Source organism: Lissotriton helveticus, chromosome 3_2 (genome assembly GCF_964261635.1).
Source record: "Lissotriton helveticus chromosome 3_2, aLisHel1.1, whole genome shotgun sequence".
NCBI lineage: Eukaryota > Metazoa > Chordata > Amphibia > Caudata > Salamandridae > Lissotriton > Lissotriton helveticus.
The window spans coordinates 46,480,258-46,499,646 of record NC_136062.1 but is presented as its reverse complement, the minus strand read 5'-3'; positions in this window follow the sequence as shown (position 1 = coordinate 46,499,646).

Genomic DNA, 19,389 nt, shown 5'->3' with positions numbered 1-19,389 from the left:
ATATATATATATATACATACATATATAATCTGCATATCTATATAAATACAAATATAAATGCATGCATACATATGCATGTTATTTACATGAACCTTTTAAAATTACTAATAAAAGCAAAGCTAAAAAGCCACCTCATTACAAACAGAATGGCTTTAACTTAAACGAGGGCGAGATCTATTGCATTTTCAGTGCTTGTTTACTTTGGTTCCATCAAGAAGGCATTCAGTTGTGTCACACATTTGCCATAAATTCTGAATGTTAGCACTCTAGTTGCTCATTAGATCACTGTAGTAAAGCTACTGCTCACCGGGGAAGTCTGCTGCTGGTATTCAAAGTGCATGTTTCAGTCTGCATGTCAGAATTGTTTTAATGAAAAAGAAGAGGATTTGAGAAGTCACTCAAAATGTGCCCTAATTTTTCTTTCTGAAGCACTAATCATACTTTCTATGGCAAAATGAACCCCCTCATTTTGTTCCTTTTTAAATTAAATGTTTTCAGACTTACCACTTCATTCCAATCAAGATGGCTTCTGGTGTGCCATACTTTTGTCATAAGTAAGACTGTTAGCGCTCTAGTTGTTCTTTAGAACACTCTGGGACATTCTGTCATTGGGCTATACTTGGGCTACATCTGGGTGATATTTGGGCTACATTTGGGCTCTTTTTTCTCTGGAGGCCATCTTGGGAGACTGCATGTCAGAATTTTTTAATGAAATAGAAGAGGATTTGAGAAGTCACTCAAAATGTGCCCTAATTTTTCTTTCTGCAGCACTAATCATACTTTCTATGGCAAAATATACCCCCTCATTTTGTTCCTTTTTAAATTAAATGTTTTAAGAGTTACCACTTTATTCCAATCAAGATGGCTTCAGGTGTGCCATACCTTTGTAATAAGTAGGACTGTTAGCGCTCTAGTTGTTCTTTGGAACACTCTGGAAAGCTGCAGTAGAACACAAAGGAATCAACTGACAGTCTCTGCTCTTGTTGGATGTACATGTTTTACTAAGAAAATGTCAGACTTCATTCTCACATGACTGAGAAAGATAATGTGAATTTACAGAAAATATGCTTTCAGTTTTGCTTATAGTTCCCTTTCCAAACCACTGTGGGAAAAGCATGAGATAATAGTTTTCTTTCAAAAATGATTCATGGTATCCCAGCAGAAGGCTTTTCCCCATGGTAAAATCACCTTAGAACACACCACAATTCCTAAAATGAGTATGGTACCTTCACCAAATGATTTATAATGTAACTAAAGTCCTAAAATCCTCTATTAACTACAATGCTTTCTAATGAGGTGCTATCATGTATATTGGTCCCAAGATGGCTGCCAACACTTCTTGGATGAAGTGCTGACAGCCAATCAGATCTCACGCGTACCCCTGCCCCCTTTCTGAGTTCTACACGTTTGTTTTTCTGCTTTCCTGTGCCTCAGTCTACCGAGGTACAAGATGGCTGCCAACAATTTCTGTTTTGGAGTGTTGACCGACATTGGCAGCCAATCAGAATGCAGCTCATACTCGGGAAGGTACAGAGTACAGTAAGCGTACAGTAATCTTACAGTAAGCTTATATAGATATATATGTGTTTTTGAAGTTAATTTTCATAAAAACCACTGGAGCAATTTTCACCAAATATAGAAAAGGCACTTCTGCGTACCAGTCCCTACAATTTTGCAAAGTTTGGTGTAATTCCATTCAGCGGTTCGGGCTGTAGCCGTGTCTGAACGTCCTATGGAAATTAACATGGGGAAAACACGTTTTGGAACCACCCTTTTTTCTCGCCCCCCCGCTTGACGAATCCCCCCAAAACCTTCAGGGAAGGAGCAGAACTGAGCTGGCCAAAAGTTTGGAAAATTTCACGCAATTTTCTCGAACAACGCCAAAGTTATTCCCAATAGAATGTTGTGGATTTCCTATGGAAACTAGGTCCTAACTATATATACCTACTGGCTATCGCCAGTAGGTAATATATATATATATATATATATATATATATATATATATATATATATATATATATATATATTTATATAGAGTTCTGCATGGTTTTCTTTTCTTTATTTATTCTAATTTCAGAACCCCTTCAGGAAAGTCGTTTCTGAGAAATAAGGTATGACTTAAGGATTCAGCAACCCTAAATTAACACGACTAACCAATTAACCTCAAGAATGCAGCAATATGTATGTTGATTAATGTTATCACCATTTGTTTCGTAGCCCATTTAGAGTTATTTTAAAAGGGACTTAAAGAGTATCATCCTTAGAAGTGTGAGCATGAGTTCTCTAAAAATAGGTAGGCTTGCACCAAAACTCTAATTATTTACCTAAATAATTTGCATATGCAATGTAGTTATAATGTTGTTCCTTTATACAGATCAAAAGAAAGAGAACTCAGAGTCACTTCTTGTTGAGAGAACATCACACGACTAATTCAAGAAGACGTAGTCCAGTGTTTGTCTTGTTTTCTCATTCCACTTTCCCTTTCCCCCAGGGATCATTCAGACTGACAGGAAATATTACAATGTTGTTGGTTTGGTTGGTTCAGGGGGGAATTTTGGAACACGCAGCACCAAGAAGGAAACAATCGGAGATTCGGGAGGTTCTGGTGAGTGACATCCTGACAGAAAGTGAAGCCACACACAATTCTCCCTTGTTTCCTTTTTGGTTCTGAACCTGAAATCATGGATACAGAACAATTAGCGCAGTTAGTTCGCAAATTAAATGAAGAAATGCAGGAATTGCAGGTTGAAAAAAATCAGAGTTTACGACATAAATTAGATAGAACTAGAGCAGGTTTTACAAACTGGAGCGATCCATTAGGTAAGACTGAGAAGCCTATTCTCTCTCCCCCAACCTTTGGTACAGCGGCCTTTTCTTTTAGGAATGCTTCGCGCCAAACCACAGAACAACAATTGCAGGGTAATGTCATTACCCCCAGTCCGGTCCGTCTTGCCAACCCAGAAAGATTCACTGGAGACAGCAGTCACTATTCAACTTTCATGAGCCAGTGTCACTTACATTTTATGTGTAAACCCCAGGTGTTTACTACTGATACATCTATAGTAGCCTTTATAATTTCATACTTGGGAAGTTTTGCAGCCAATGGGCCATACCTCTGGTTGATTCTAATGATCCCCTATTGCATAATTTAGTCAACTTTAAGGCAACCATGTCCAGTCTATTCGCTAAACATGTGTTTATTCAGGCATCTGACAATGAACTTCCTAATCTTCGTCAAGGAACCAAGGATTTGTTAACCTATGTAACAACCTTTAATAGGTTGTTAGCCGAGACTCATTGGCCGGATGAAAAAAAGAATATCCTTATTTTTTAGAGGCCTTAGAGAGGATGTGAAAGATTCTCTAGCACATATTGTTAATTTGCCTGAAGAGTATACAGAGTTTTTAGACTTGGTAGTTAAATTAGATCATAGACTGGGAGAACGAAAAACGGAAAGACCCAGAGGGGATATCAGACATTTTTCATTTTAGGTTAGATAAGAAAGAAATGGAGGAGAAGGAAAATAATTCAAATGTGGAACCTATGCAAATAGGTGGCCTACGAGGGCCATTATCCTTAGAAGAAAAGGAACGAAGACGTAAAGGAAACCTTTGCTTATCCTGTGGAAAATCAGGGCATTTTGCAAGGGAGTGCCCGGTAAAACCCACTAAGAAGAAAATATTAGCCATAGACAATGATTCTTCTAAAAAAGAGGAAAACTAACTTTCTCGAGGAAAGTAGAGATCGTTTCCTTGAGAGATAAAGACACAAAGATCTCCCATTATACAACCAATGTGATTAACCGTACCCCTAGTCACTTCACTGTACGATTAACTTTCATTCTAACTGATCAACAAAGGCACAGTATACAAGTTTTTTTAGATTCAGGAGCTACCAGACGCTTGACTATAACTCCAGTTCCTAAAAAAGAACCAGAGCCAGTTCGGGCCGTTGGTGGGTCAACTTTGCCTTCTGGCCTAATCAGATTTCACACAGTCCCTGTCACTATTGTAGCAGACAATGGGCACACGGAGAATGTTGTATTTGATCTTATTGATACTCCAACTTTTGGGGTAATTCTAGGAGTTCCATGGTTGGAGCTTCATAATCCGAAAATTGACTGGGTTAAGCTTGGATTCATCCGATTGTCGGGTTCACTGTCATCAAGAGACTAAAGACCCAGTGATGCCTCTTTTTTGTGCCACTTTAAATCAAGAACCCTCCTGTATTCCTGAAGAATACCAGGAATATTCAGAAGTTTTTGATCCAGTTAAGGCAACAAGTTTACCACCACACAGAGTCTACGATTGTAGAATAGACTTAATTCCTGAAGCCACTTTACCCTGTAGCAGGATTATTACTCTCACAGAGTCAGAAAATCAATATTTAAGATCATACCTGGATGTATTATTGGAAATAGGGTTCATTCGCCATTCAACCTCGCTGGTTTCCTCGCCACTTTTCTTCGTGGCGAAGAAGACTGGCGATTTGAGAGCGTGTTTCGATTATCACGCTGCAATCAAAGCTACCATCAAAAACAGGTATCCCCAACCTCTGATTCCGGTTTTATTAAACCAAGTGAAAGGTTCAAGTGTCTATACAAATTGCACTTACGGGGGGCTTATCACCATGTCCGAATAAAAGAAGGTGATGAATGGAAAACAGCCTTCCGTACAAAATATGGCCTATTCGAGTACACTGTGATGCCCTTTGGTCTTTGCAATGCTCCAGCAGCATTTCAGTATTTCATCAATGAAGTCTTGCACGACCTATTGGAGATCTGCGTCATAGTATACATAGATGATATCCAGATATACTCCAAAAATCCTGAAGAACATGTACAACATGTTCGTTCAGTTTTGCAAAAATTGCGAGATAATTCTCTATTTGTAAAATTAGAGAAATGTGTTTTCAACACTTCAAAAGTAAAGTTCCTAGGTTACTGGCTCTCACCAGATGGGATAACCATGGACCCAAAAACGCTGGAAGCAATCCTGAACTGGCCAACCCCGGAGTCAGTAAAAGACACGCGGAGAGTTCTGGGATTTGCGAACTTCTATAGGTGATTTATCTCAACATTTTCTGAGATAGTAACACCAATTACACAATTGCTAAAGAAGGGGAAAAAGTTTCAATGGAACCCAGAAGCTGCTCAAGCTTTTGATGAACTGAAAAAGGCGTTTACATCAGCTCCTATTTTAATCCACCCAGATCCAGATAGACCCTTCTTTGTAGAGGTGTACGGCTCTCAAACCAGGTTGGTTGGGATTTTAATGCAAAAAGATGTGAAAACAGGACATTTACACCCAATCGCCTTTTATTCACGGAAATTATTGTCAGCAGAACAAAATTACACCATAGCTGAATGCGAGTTACTTGCTATCAAGGCTGTTTTTCAAGAATGAAGGCACCACCTATTGGGTGCAAAACACCCCATCACTATATTCTCAGATCACAAGCATTAACAGTTCTTTTCCACTGTTAAAGCTCTTACCCCAAGACAGATGCGATGGTTACAGTTTTCCAGTGAATTTGATTTTCTGATAACGTACCTCCCTGGCCCTAAACAACTTCTATCTGATACTCTGTCTCGTTTGGTTTGCAATAAACAAAATGATCAAGACATAAAGACACAAAGTATTATCCCTACTGAAAAAATTATCGCAGTCAATCATTCGGATAAATTCTTTGAGAAAACAAAAAAGGCATACGAAAAAATGGATAGGAATCAATGGCTATCCCAGAAACAGAATTCCAAACGAGAAGGTTTTTTCTTTCACAAGAAAAAACTGTTTGTCCCAAATAAGGAGCTTCATTTACAAGTAACCTCCAATGACTTGAGGGAGCGGATTCCACTTCATATAAATATCACACGGTCAAAGTTTGTTGATTCCCAAATTTTCACTTTATTCAAGTATCCAACACAAAATGACGACAGCTTCCAAATTCAATTTCAATATTTCAAGTAAATCCAGGCAATTATCCATTAATCAAAACATCAGACAGCCGACGCGTTTCGTCCGATGACGGACATCAGGGCTGTTGAAAATGAATCAAAAAAGAAAAAATGCATTACATCATTGTATCCACAACCTACGTATTAACACTATTTACAATACTCCTTTAAAACTTAAATCAGTTAGACATGTATTCAATTACATTCAACATAGACACTGGGATTTATGTTTACAGGGAATACTTGCGCTCTGCTAAGTTACTGACCACCTGTCTGGTTAGAAAAAGCGTACTTGGTGGTGCCACAGGAAAAGGGGAAACCCTCTGAACCCTTCACAAGGTATCGTAAACAACACCTAGAATTTATGCAAACAATTTCCTATGCACACAACATATCCATTTAAGTACACAATATTATGAGCACGCATCCATTTGGTTTTGTCCTAGAAATTAATATTTCACTTCTTCTTTTTTGAGCAATTTTTGTCGTTTATTGCTCAAGAGACCTTACGCCAGCCGACACGTGTTTCATCAGAGTACAGATTGCTCTGACTCTTCAGGGCTGGAAATAAAACAAAATATACATAGTGGTGTGATTCTTGTCACACAGTTCACTAGGCTAAGGAATTTGACAAATACATGGCAACATTTAAGAAGAGAAATCTCAATATTGTAATACAAAGGTTTTGTGCCCATTCCAATTCTGAAATAGGGGTTTGAAGATACCAAAAGGGTCCTAATGATTGAACACACATGAGCCCCATTTCATCAACTAATTCTTATTGAACACATTTGTTGTACTTGCACATTTCACTCTTATAAGTGACATGCACATGCTCAGAAAGGTGAGAAAAAAGTGACCGAAAACACGACACGTCGTTCTACAAAAACAGATTTGAGTATTGTCCAAAATCTTGTACGTATTTTGAGAAGGGAAAAAGGAAACACATTAGAGATTGCTGGGAACACTGTTATATTAGATTAGTCTCAAGATGTTTTAAAAATTAATAATAATTGTGCTTAGTGAGAGTGAAAGTTACCAGGTAAAGATGAAATTCATTACTTTCGCCGTAAGAGACCGTAAAGAAAAGTCCCTCCACCTCTATAGTTGTGAGCAATGATAAGGCGTGTTCAAGCCATATTCATGCTAACACATACCTTTCTTGTAATAATGGCGTATGTTGTAAGTCCTAATAAAAAATATATATGATAATGGACTCAATTATTTGTACTAGTAATGTTTTGGAACTGATTTGATCGTTTGTGAGTTGATATATTTATGACCACAACACTTACCACTTAACCGGTGATAATTCCAACCCGGTAAGGGTATCTTGTGCGTTCACTCGTTAAAGCTCTTCTTCCCTCGTATCTTCATTAATGTGGATAGAGACCCGCAATCACGTGTACAAGAGTAATAGGAAAAAAAGGGAACTTGATAAGCCAATGTAATTATATCAATGTAATTGCGAAAAGATAAATTGCCGCCAAGCCATTTTAGGGTTTGAACCAGTTAAAAAACTCTCCCATTCATTCTGATGGGAATTAAACAGAAACATAATTGTCCAGAAAGGTAGTTGTTAGCTCTTGCGGGACATTGCCTATTTCCCATATTGTTCTCCTGTGAAAAATAGAAAGATAACTATGACCTAGTTAGACTTCTAAAATACCTCCCCGATGCAACACCATTTTAAAACTACATAGCCTCTTGATAGGCTAACCAAAAACGAGCTTAAATATCTCACACACCTTGTGTAACCCGACAAATACTCGTGTCAAAGCAACAATTTATTGGGAGTATAATCTTAGCCCTAACGGTGATACTTCTAACAGCAATAGGGTTGATAAATGTGGTAATCAAAGCTCACCTTTAAGGACAAAGTAATTATCAAAATAATGCCGTATCAAAGGGCGCATGGGCGGAATCGGAATGATCATTAAGATCCAATCGTCAGTTTCTGAAAAGACGTGTAAAGATTTTTACAAATATGATATAACATTGTGTCAAACTTGTGATAATTACTGTAATAAATCACCATCTAGTATAAGCCTTAACGCTTACTGTAAAGGACCAGTCCAGTATAGACGAGAAGATCTCCGAAGGCCGTGTTTACGTATCAAAATAAAGTCCGAATGTCCATGGACCTGGAAATGATACAATATGATAAAATTATCCAAGGTCCTTCGTACGTTCGCCCCCGCATAACTGCCCCAAGTTCTAATTAAATACCTTTTGTTTATCCCAGCCGTGAGTCCGGCGTCCTTTCTTTAATAGTGTAGCATCCAATGCGGAAGAGAAAGTGTTCCCGCGCGAACATTTCCAACTCCAGATAAAGGCTAGACCTGCAAACCCTACTTCCGGTTTGATGTGGAAAGGCAACCCGGAAAAGGATAAAATCCGAGTCGATCCCAATTTTAATTTGAAGTGCAATGACGTGTTTTCGCGGATGACAATGCACCTTACCCTTATATAAAATAAATAATTTATATAGGGAGCCATGTGTCTATAATAACAAACTTCCGGTAGAAACCTCTGAAGAGATATATATTAATACAAAGTATATTTTAAACAATCTAAAATGTTTTGCGAGATAGCAACGCAAGTAAGAATTGCTAAAAAACTGCGCTCGCCGCATACAAGAAATAGCCGTCATTGCTGATGGCGGGAGGAAAATTGTATATGGATACTAATGTTTACACGATATTCAACAGATATATATATAAGCCAACTTATTCACAAATAAAAATTACTTCCAGGATCTCAATGATAATACGTGAGTTGACCCTATATCCTATTTGTGTGTCATGGTATTTATGGACAGTGTATGTTGGTTAGGTTGCAGTCACCCTGTGATACATTTTCAGTGACAAATATGAGTGACTTGTTTATACACATGAGTTTACATTACACAGAACAATGGTTCTTGCTGCAGTGTACCTATAAAACATTGGTAAGACATGTTGCAATATATTTACATCACTTTCATAGATAGGGACCCTTGTTATTGCTACAGTATTCTCACGAATTATTGATAAGGCATGTTACATTATGTTATATACATAAAATGTACTGGTGTCTGTCTCATTATGCCGTAATGTATACTTTATCCCAAGAAAAACTGCATTTCGGAATCGCAATTAAGACCCCGTTTAACCGATTCCAAACGCATTATCCAAAATGCCTCCGCCCTACGGAGTCTCAGTTCTCTGTTGCCGCCCCTTGGGTTCTGCTCTATTACTTCGATACCAAAAAACAAAATCTCCTTATGGGTGCTTTGGGCTGGGCAGAGCGAAGCATGGATCGCTGCCGGATATCTCGGATCTCCATTTTTAAGAGCTCTTATGTGTTCTGTAATGCGCTCTTTGAGGGGTCTGATGGTGCTTCCCACATATTGTTTATTGCATTTACACACAAGTAAGTATACTACATATCTCGTAGTGCAGTTTATATTCTGTTTGATTTTGTAGCAATGGTTGTTAGGTCCTTTGAACTCTTTAGTGTTGTGTTGGGCCCATTTTCTAATGTTGCACATCCCACATTTGTAAAAACCTATGTTATGTGGTGTCAGCCATGTATTGACCCGAGGTGTTCTTGGCAAAGATGGGCTAAGTCTGTTGCGAAGGGTCCTCCCTTTCCTGAATGTAAGTAACGGTTGGGTGGGTATTTCTTGTGACAAGATATTATCTCTTTTAAGAATTCCCCAGTGTTTGTTAAGTGTTTTTCTTAGTGTTTGATGCATTCCATTGTATTCCGTGATCATACTGTTGTTGAGTCTCTTTTGCTTGTTGTTCCACCTTTCAGTGTTTCTGTTCTAGTTACCCGTCTTACTCTATTGGCTGCTCTTGACAATGTGGTGTTATCATATCCCCGATTTTTAAACCTTTGTTCCATATCTTTCACACAGGCCTTAAAATCGTGGTCTTCGCTACAATTACGTCTGGCTCGTAGGTACTCTCCATATGGTATGGATCTGATTTGATGTAAGGGATGGCTACTGGATGCGTGCAATATAAAATTGAACGAAGTGTCTTTTCTGAAAAGTCTGGTGTTCAGTTTGTTATTCTCAATGTACAGTTCTATGTCTAGAAAATTTATTCTCTCTGCACTTAGTTCCATGGTGAACTGCATGCCATATTTGTTCTTATTCAGATACTCACTGAATTGGTTCAATTCAACGGTCGAGGTCGACCATATGAGTAAACAGTCGTCAATGTACCGACCCCAATATACAATATGATCAATCCAGTCTGACCCCTCAATACCCCATATGTAGTCAGTTTCCAGGCAGCCCATGTAAAGGTTGGCAAAAGAAGGTGAGAATTTAGATCCCATTGCCACCCCCTTGTTTTGTTTGTACCATTTGTTGTCAAATAAAAAGAAATTATTCTTTAAGATTAATTCCATCATACCAATCAGCATTTCGTTGTGCAACCACTGTGTAGCAGGTCCATTACTCAATAGGCGAGTGATTGCTGTTAAGCCCTTGTCTATCTCTATGCTGGTGTAAAGAGACACCACATCTAATGTTACTAGTAATAGGTTAGGTTGCCATTGTAAATCTTCTAGTATGCTCAATATGTGCTTCGAGTCTTGGATGTAACTGGCCATGGTACGGACTACAGGGCCTATAAACAGATCTACATATTCTGACAGCCTTTCGGTGGGTCCATCAATTCCAGCCACTATAGGTCTACCTGGTGGGAACGACGGCATGTGTTTATGAATTTTAGGGAGTGTGTACAGGATAGGATATGTAGGTCTAGTGGTTTTTAAGTATGATAGTTCATCATCGTCAAGAATCCCTTGTGTGTGCCACTTGGCCAAATCCTTGTTAATTTTGATACAGAGCGGTCCCATTGGATTGTATCCTATTTCTTCATAACACGAAGTATCGTTAAGTTGGGACAACATCTCAGTATTATAATCAATCACATTCATTACCACAACATTCCCCCCTTTGTCTGCCTCTCTGATGATGATAGTGTGATCATTGGCTAGTTCTGTGAGGGCTCTTCTCTCTCCTGCCGTTAAGTTGCAATGTCTGTGCCCCTTCGTGTTAGATCTATTAGATGTGATAGAATCTAAATCTTCTATAACTCTTTTATGGAAGTCATCGATTGCATTGCCCCCCGGTAATGTTGGCGTCCATTTGGACTTGTTCTTAAACCCACTAGATAGTGTGAGATCAGTATCTATTTCCAGTTCACCCAAAAGTTGAGACATGGGGTAAGGTGATTCTTCCCTTTCTGTGATGGACAATAGTATCCTTGTGACTTGTACATCTTGAATGGATGGTACATCACACACCACACCCAGATTCTTGTTGCATTCTTTTTTATTTTTCATCGGATTGCACAGGAAATGCTTTTTCAATTTTAAGGTACGTATGAATTTATATAAATCAATTTTCAGTCTGTATAAGTCCCCATCCTCACTAGGATTAAAGCTCAAACCCCTACTCAGGAGACTAACCATGTCCTCATTTAGAGTCTTGAAAGATAAATTCTCAACTTGTACCTCGTCTGTTTCTTCCTTTACTTCATCATCCCTTTGCCCGATCTTAGTTTTTGTCGGTAATTGTTGTTTACCGCCCTGTTACCTCTCCTGGTTTTGTACCTCCTAAAGGGGTTGTGCCCATTCGCCGGTTGCCTCTCCTTGCTGTTTTGACCTCCTGAAAAAAACTTGATCTTGCTACGTTGCTACCGGCTGTGTCTTCATTTTCACTTTCACTTAGGGTAGGTACATTAAGAGAGGAAGTGCTTGAAGTGAGAGATGCAGACTCACTTCTTGTAGTTTCATTTGTTTTGGTGTTCACAACTCGTACTGCATCGTACTTTCTAGCATACGTGAACACTCTACCTGTTTTATAATCTACCTCATCCCTCTTCAGTTGTCTCAGTTTTCTATCTTTTATGTCTTTTTGATGGGCGGTAAGTATGTCCTATAAGATAACATAATTCTTCTCTGTGGCTTCATTCAAATTTAAATCTTTGATTTCAGATTCTACAATATCTATTTCTGATTGTAATTTGATGACCTTACGCTCAGAGGATTCAATTAAAATATCCATCAATGTAAACGAATTTATATTTAGTGAATCCACCCATCTTGTTAATAGGTCATCATCTAGTTCATCGTATGTTGGTAGAATCTGTGCTCTCAATCCTCTGGGAACTCTTTTAAGCCTCAAATATTGTTTTAGTGTGGTGGCATCCCACCATCGGGCATTCTCTGTCTTTTTTAATCTTTCCAGTTTGAGGAATTTATCTCTCAAGCCTTCTTTTCTATTCTTGTTGCCACTTGTTGAGGTTTGGTTGGAAACAGATTCAGTCGTCATGTTACCAAATAGCTCATCCGCTTCCTTATCTCTGTCCATTTTAATAACACCGTGAGATACTGTTCTCCCACAACTTGCACTCCTGGTTATAGGGTAAATGAGTCAGTGCGGCTGCAAAACCTGTCTTATACCTCTATATTCAACAAAGACACTGGGTTTTATGTTTACAGGGAATACTTGCGCTCTGCTAAGTTACTGACCACCTGTCTGGTTAGAAAAAACGTAGTTGGTGGTGCCACAGGAAAAGGGGAAACCCTCTGAACCCTTCACAAGGTATCGTAAACAACACCTAGAATTTATGCAAACAATTTCCGATGCACACAACATATCCATTTAGATACACAATATTATGAGCACGCATCCATTTGGTTTTGTCCTAGAAATTAATATTTCACTTCTTCTTTTTTTTAGCAATTTTTGTCGTTTATTGCTCAAGAGACCTTACGCCAGCCGACACGTGTTTCATCAGAGTACAGATTGCTCTGACTCTTCAGGGCTGGAAATAAAACAAAATATACATAGTGTTGTGATTCTTGTCACACAGTTCACTATACTAAGGAATTTGACATATACATGGCAACATTTAAGAAGAGAAATCTCAATATTGTAATACAAACGTTTTGTACCCATTCCAATTCTGAAATAGGGGTTTGAAGATACCAAAAGGGTCCTAATGATTGAACACACATGAGCCCCATTTCATCAACTAATTGTTATTGAACACATTTGTTGTACTTGCACATTTCACTCTTATAAGTGACATGCACATGCTCAGAAAGGTGAGAAAAAAGTGACCAAAAACACAACGCGTCGTTCTACAAAAACAGATTTGAGTATTGTCCAAAATCTTGTACGTATTTTGAGAAGGGAAAAAGGAAACACATTAGAGATTGCTGAGAACACTGTTATATTAGATTAGTCTCAAGATGTTTTAAAAATTAATAATAATTGTGCTTAGTGAGAGTGAAAGTTACCAGGTAAAGATGAAATTCATTACTTTCGCCGTAAGAGACCGTAAAGAAAAGTCCCTCCACCTCTATAGTTGTGAACAATGATAAGGCGTGTTCAAGCCATATTCATGCTAACACATACCTTTCTTGTAATAATGGTGTATGCTGTAAGTCCTAATAAAAAATATATATGTACTAGTAATGTTTTGGAACTGATTTGATCGTTTGTGAGTTGATATATTTTTGACCACAACACTTACCACTTAACCGGTGATAATTCCAACCCGGTAAGGGTATCTTGTGCGTTCACTCGTTAAAGCTCTTCTTCCCTCGTATCTTCATTAATGTGGATAGAGACCCGCAATCACGTGTACAAGAGTAATAGGAAAAAAAGGGAACTTGATAAGCCAATGTAATTATACCAATGTAAATGCGAAAAGATAAATTGCCGCCAAGCCATTTTAGGGTTTGAACCAGTTAAAAAACTCTCCCATTCATTCTGATGGGAATTAAACAGAAACATAATTGTCCAGAAAGGTAGTTGTTAGCTCTTGCGGGACATTGTCTATTTTCCCATATTGTTCTCCTGTGAAAAATAGAACGATAACTATGACCTAGTTAGACTTCTAAAATACCTCCCCGATGCAACACCATTTTAAAACTACATAGCCTCCTGATAGGCTAACCAAAAACGATCTTAAATATCTCACACACCTTGTGTAACCCGACAAATACTCGTGTCAAAGCAACAATTTACTGGGAGTATAATCTTAGCCCTAACGGTGATATTTCTAACAGCAATAGGGTTGATAAATGTGGTAATCGAAGCTCACCTTTAAGCACAAAGTAATTATCAAAATAATGCCGTATCAAAGGGCGCATGGGCGGAATTGGAATGATTATTAAGATCCAATCGTCGGTTTACAGGTTGCCTTCACTTATAAGAGTGAAATGTGCAAGTACAAAAAATGTGTTCAATAAGAATTAGTTGATGAAATGGGGCTCATGTGTGTTCAATCATTAGGACCCTTTTGGTATCTTCAAACCCCTATTTCAGAATTGGAATGGGCACAAAACGTTTGTATTACAATATTGAGATTTCTCTTCTTAAATGTTGCCATGTATATGTCAAATTCCTTAGTATAGTGAACTGTGTGACAAGAATCACAACACTATGTATATTTTGTTTTATTTCCAGCCCTGAAGAGTCAGAGCAATCTGTATTCTGATGAAACACGTGTCGGCTGGCGTAAGGTCTCTTGAGCAATAAACGACAAAAATTGCTCAAAAAAGAAGAAGTGAAATATTAATTTCTAGGACAAAAACAAATGGATGCGTGCTCATAATATTGTGTACTTAAATAGATATGTTGTGTGCATAGGAAATTGTTTGCATGTATTCAATTACACCTGCCTAATTAACAATCTAATGTTTATCCATATGCAAAATAAACCTACGAAAATGCATTCACAGAACTCACAACAAAAATAAAAATAATGAGCCTACCTTTCAATACAATCTATGCACAGATACAGTTTTCTTTCCCAGTGTAAATCAAACCAAATATCGACAGTACTCAAGATCTGTAATAAAAACATCACATTGATATACATAATACATATATATATTTTTTTAAATTCAATTAATCTTCCAAAACCTCTTATTGTTGTAGTGGTAAGATCCAATCTTACTGTAACTGATTGCATTTCTTAATACACTTCAAAAAACTGTTAAATGCAATTAAAAGTACTATAATGCCAATATTATGATAAGATATTTACTCCAGCTGTGAACATTAACATGCTAGTTATCGTAGAAACCATCTATCTATTCCCTACTGATCTATCTGATGTACATTTACGTCCCTGACAAGCTCCATATTAATCAAGAAGATCTCACCCATGTTATTACTTCAGTCAGTGGTAAGACCTCAACTACCCTCTCCTCATTCAGTGAATACTGTTCTGTTATCTGGAAAAATACAGAGTAAGGTCCAACCATTAACCGTTAGTTGATGCTTAGCATTCCAACATGTCAAATATCTTAGCGTGTAACAACCAAAAAACTGCTTACCACTAAAACTATCCAAAGTTCCAATAAAGGGTTAACGTCACTCGTGGTAATTCAATTCATTTTTCATTGTTTATGTATCTGTAAAAAGGTATACATACAAAGATATTTAGGTGTTCAAAGTCCAAAAGACGTGCTCGCAACTTCACTGCTACCAACATATTCTATCCGATTCTGTAACCTCACCTTATCTCAACAAATTCTGCTCATCCAATCCTGTTCTGTTGCAAAAGATAAAAATAAATATATCCTGATCACTATCTATTCAATAAATAGACTATCAAAACAATAGGTAAGATACACAAGTCCTCTTCCATCTCCTCTTACCTAAATCAAACGTCTTTAAGTATTCATGGCGGGAAGTCTCAGTCCGCGGCGACGGGCATCTCATCAAGCCTACGTGCAATTCCCTATCTCGAGCTACCGTTATTTAAACTGTGTTTTGGCCAATCATCATCTTTTCCCTTTCGCGCTCAAAATTAAGTGAGGTTTCCTCTCTGGTCCGAGCCGTGTTGCTTCCGCTAAAAGTGAACTCTCACCGCCCTTCCTCCTATAGTGTATCCGGTTTCCTGTCTACCAATAAAATTAGAGGGCTCGAAATTCACTAGGCTTCCTCACCGGTCCGCCTCCTATCACCGCCTTTCTAAATTCTCCTTGTCAAATACTCGCCTAGTATTTCCGGTTAGCTCAACCACCAATCAAAATGCAGATACGCAATGGTGCTACCATAGCGAACTCAATTAACCCGTACCCTATCCATATCGCCCGTTTCGGACTGTCCCGCTGTGTCAACAAATCCTGATATTGGTGTTGCTAGTTTCCCCAACACCTAATAACAATGAAAAATAACAATTATGCTCTCTCAGCGAATTTAAATAACCCGTTCCCTCTCCAAATCACCAGTTGAGTCTGCCCTATAACAGCAGAATCCGAACAATTGTAAAACACCCAGTCTCGTGTTTAGTAACAACAAATATCCTGTTGCTATACTCAAAAAATAAAGTGCCAGCTATCTCTCAATATAAATTCCTAACAACTCCTCCTCATTACTAAAGAAGTAAACACTGGACTAAGCTCTTCAAGCACGTCTTCGTCACATAAACAATGTCTATGAATTTCCAAACATTTTAGTTAAAGGAGACTATGTGACTTGTTGTCAGCTATTAATGATTCAGAGGAAGTAATGTAGCTCATGTTCAGTATTGAGTCCACATTGTACTGCCCTACAGCGACTGATCTATCTCGACTCTTGCTGTCGTAATCGCAATACCCAATCCCCTCCTCTTTTCGAAGGCATCACTTTTTGTAACCCATGGAATCTGATCTGAGTCTTTAGATAATGGTGTGTTCTGATATGTTGAAAAATAGGTGACTTGTCATCTCGATTTTGAATTGATCTAACATGTTCCTGTATTCTCAATTTGAGTTTTCTTTTGGTGCTACCAATGTATGCTTTGTTACATTCACACAGAATGGCGTATACCACACCCTCACAATTGCAGTTAATGAATTCTTTGATTATGTGCACTTGATCCGTATTAAAACTGAATTTCTTAGTTTTGTTCATACCTAATCCACATATATTGCACGATCCACAGGTGAAAAAACCCGCAGGAGTTTGAGATAACCAATCTAACTGTCTCTTCTTAATAGGCTCCAAATAATTGCTGGTGACCATTTGTTTCACAGTGGGGCTTCTCCTGAAAATTACTTCAGGCCGCTCTCCTAGTGATGATACTAGTTGTGAGACACTCTTCAGAAGATTCCAGTTTTTATTGAGTGCCTTATATATATCTACTCTGTGCTCACAGTACTTGGTAACAAAAGCTACAAGACTCATAGATACTTTGTTCCTCGTTTTCTGAGTCAACGTCAGTTTCCTGTTTACACCCAATAATCTGTTCCTCGCTTTAATTAAATCTTGTTTCTCATACCCTCTCTGAATCAACCTATTCTGTAAGGCATCCCGTTCCAACAAAAAATCAGTGTCTTTGCTACAGTTTCTCCTGGTCCTCACCATCTCCCTATAAGGAATTCCTCGAATCACTGCTTTTGAATGGTGACTGTCTGCTCTTAAAATTGAATTAGTGGCAGTAGGCTTTCTGTATAACTTGCTGATGATTTTATCATTTTCCACACTTAGTTCGACATCCAAGAACACAATATGTGTTTGGCTATGTTCCAATGTCAAAACCACATTAAAATCATTGTGGTTAAGATATAAAAAATACTCTTGTAAATCACTAGCTGTTCCTCTCCAAATCATATGGACATCATCAATAATTCGAGTCCAGAATAAAATGTTATCAATCCATTTGTGCGCTTCTCTGCTCCAGGCACGCTCCCTCTCAAACCAACCCATGAATAGGTTCACGTAAGAGGGAGCAAACCTGGAGCTCATCGCTGTCCCTCTAATCTGATGATACCATAAGTCTTCGAACAAAAAGTAATTGTTTGTCAAAATCAATCTGGCCATTTCCACCAGCATATTAGAATGCTCCCTCAAGCTTACATTCCTACTGCCCAGAAAGTGTTTCAATCCTGCCATGCCCTTATCCATGTGTATGCAGGTATACAACCCTACTACATCCATGGTAACTAGGGTGTATCCTTCCTCCCATGTCACATCCTCCAATTTATTCAGGACATCCATGGTGTCCCTGATATACGAGGGAAGATTGGTCACCAGAGACTTCAAAAACGAATCTACAAATTCCGATAAGTGTTCTGCAATACTGCCAATCCCTGATACTATGGGCCTGCCCGGAGGATTTGTGCTGGATTTATGCACCTTGGGTAAGATGTAAATAAAAGGATAGGAAGGTTTGCTAATACTAAGATACTTGTATTCCGCTTCAATCAAGCATTCCTTCCTCTTTCCAGGTGAATAATCTCTCATTAATCTCCTGTGCCGCCTCTGAAATGGGATTTGTGGGTAATTTAACATAACAGGTAACATCTTCCAATTGTCGTCTAATCTCTCCACTATAATCCAGCCTATTCATAATAACAATATTGCCCCCTTTATCAGAGGGCTGTATAACAATGTTACTATCTGATCTTAAATTCCTGAGGGCAACACGTTCTCCTGGTGTCAAATTATCTTTAGTTTTTCTCCTTCTCCTCCAATTCAAATCTTGTATCCTGTGCAACTCTTCCAACGTTTTACTCACATACAAATCAATTGCCATAAATTGTCCCCCTTGCGGGATAAACTTCGATTTGGGTTTAAAACCACTCGAGCAACTATAGTCAGTCGGTATATTTAACATTTCAGCCACATCCTCCTCTCCCAAATCCTCCCCTTCAGTAATAGACAGCAACAAGTGAGTATTATGTAAATCATTGATAGTCATTTCACAATTTTTATTAAATGTTGAATTAACATTTACAGGCCTGTCATGTTCTGCAAAAAAACATTTCAACTTCAATTTTCGTGAAAAATGAAATAGATCGATTTCCAAATCTGTATAGTCACATTTATACATTGGGCAGAAAGACAATCCCCTCTTCAAAACAGACAATTCATCATCATTCAAACATCTGTTAGATAAATTCATAACCTGCAATTCGCCTTGTTGATCCCCAGGTGGGGCATCAACTATTTCTTCAAGGCATTCTGGCTCCTTGTGCCCATCCTTGTACCTCCTATGTTTCATGCCCCTACTGGTACCCCTGGACTTTTCTTTCTCCCATTTCTGATGCGAATAATCTCGTCCAAAAAAGACGAACTGGTAGGCGGGGCAGCAGCCGCCGCCCCTCCACCAGTCAAATCTTCAGTGGAAGAGACACTCGAACTGCTACAATTCACGGAACTTAGATCACTGTGCCCCCCCTGTATTAGTCGGGCCTTTAGGTTTAATTAATTCATCGTACCCTCTGGCAAAAGTAAAAATCCTCCCTTGAGCATAGTCTCTTTCGTCTCGTTTAATTTTGGTCACCTTTTTTTCCTTAATTTGCAATTGATATTTACTGATAACTTCTTTCAAGATTACATAATTCTTTTCTGTGAGTTCTGTCTCATTCATGTTCTTGATCTCCGTTTCTAGATCTGAGATTTGCCTTTTCAATTTTTC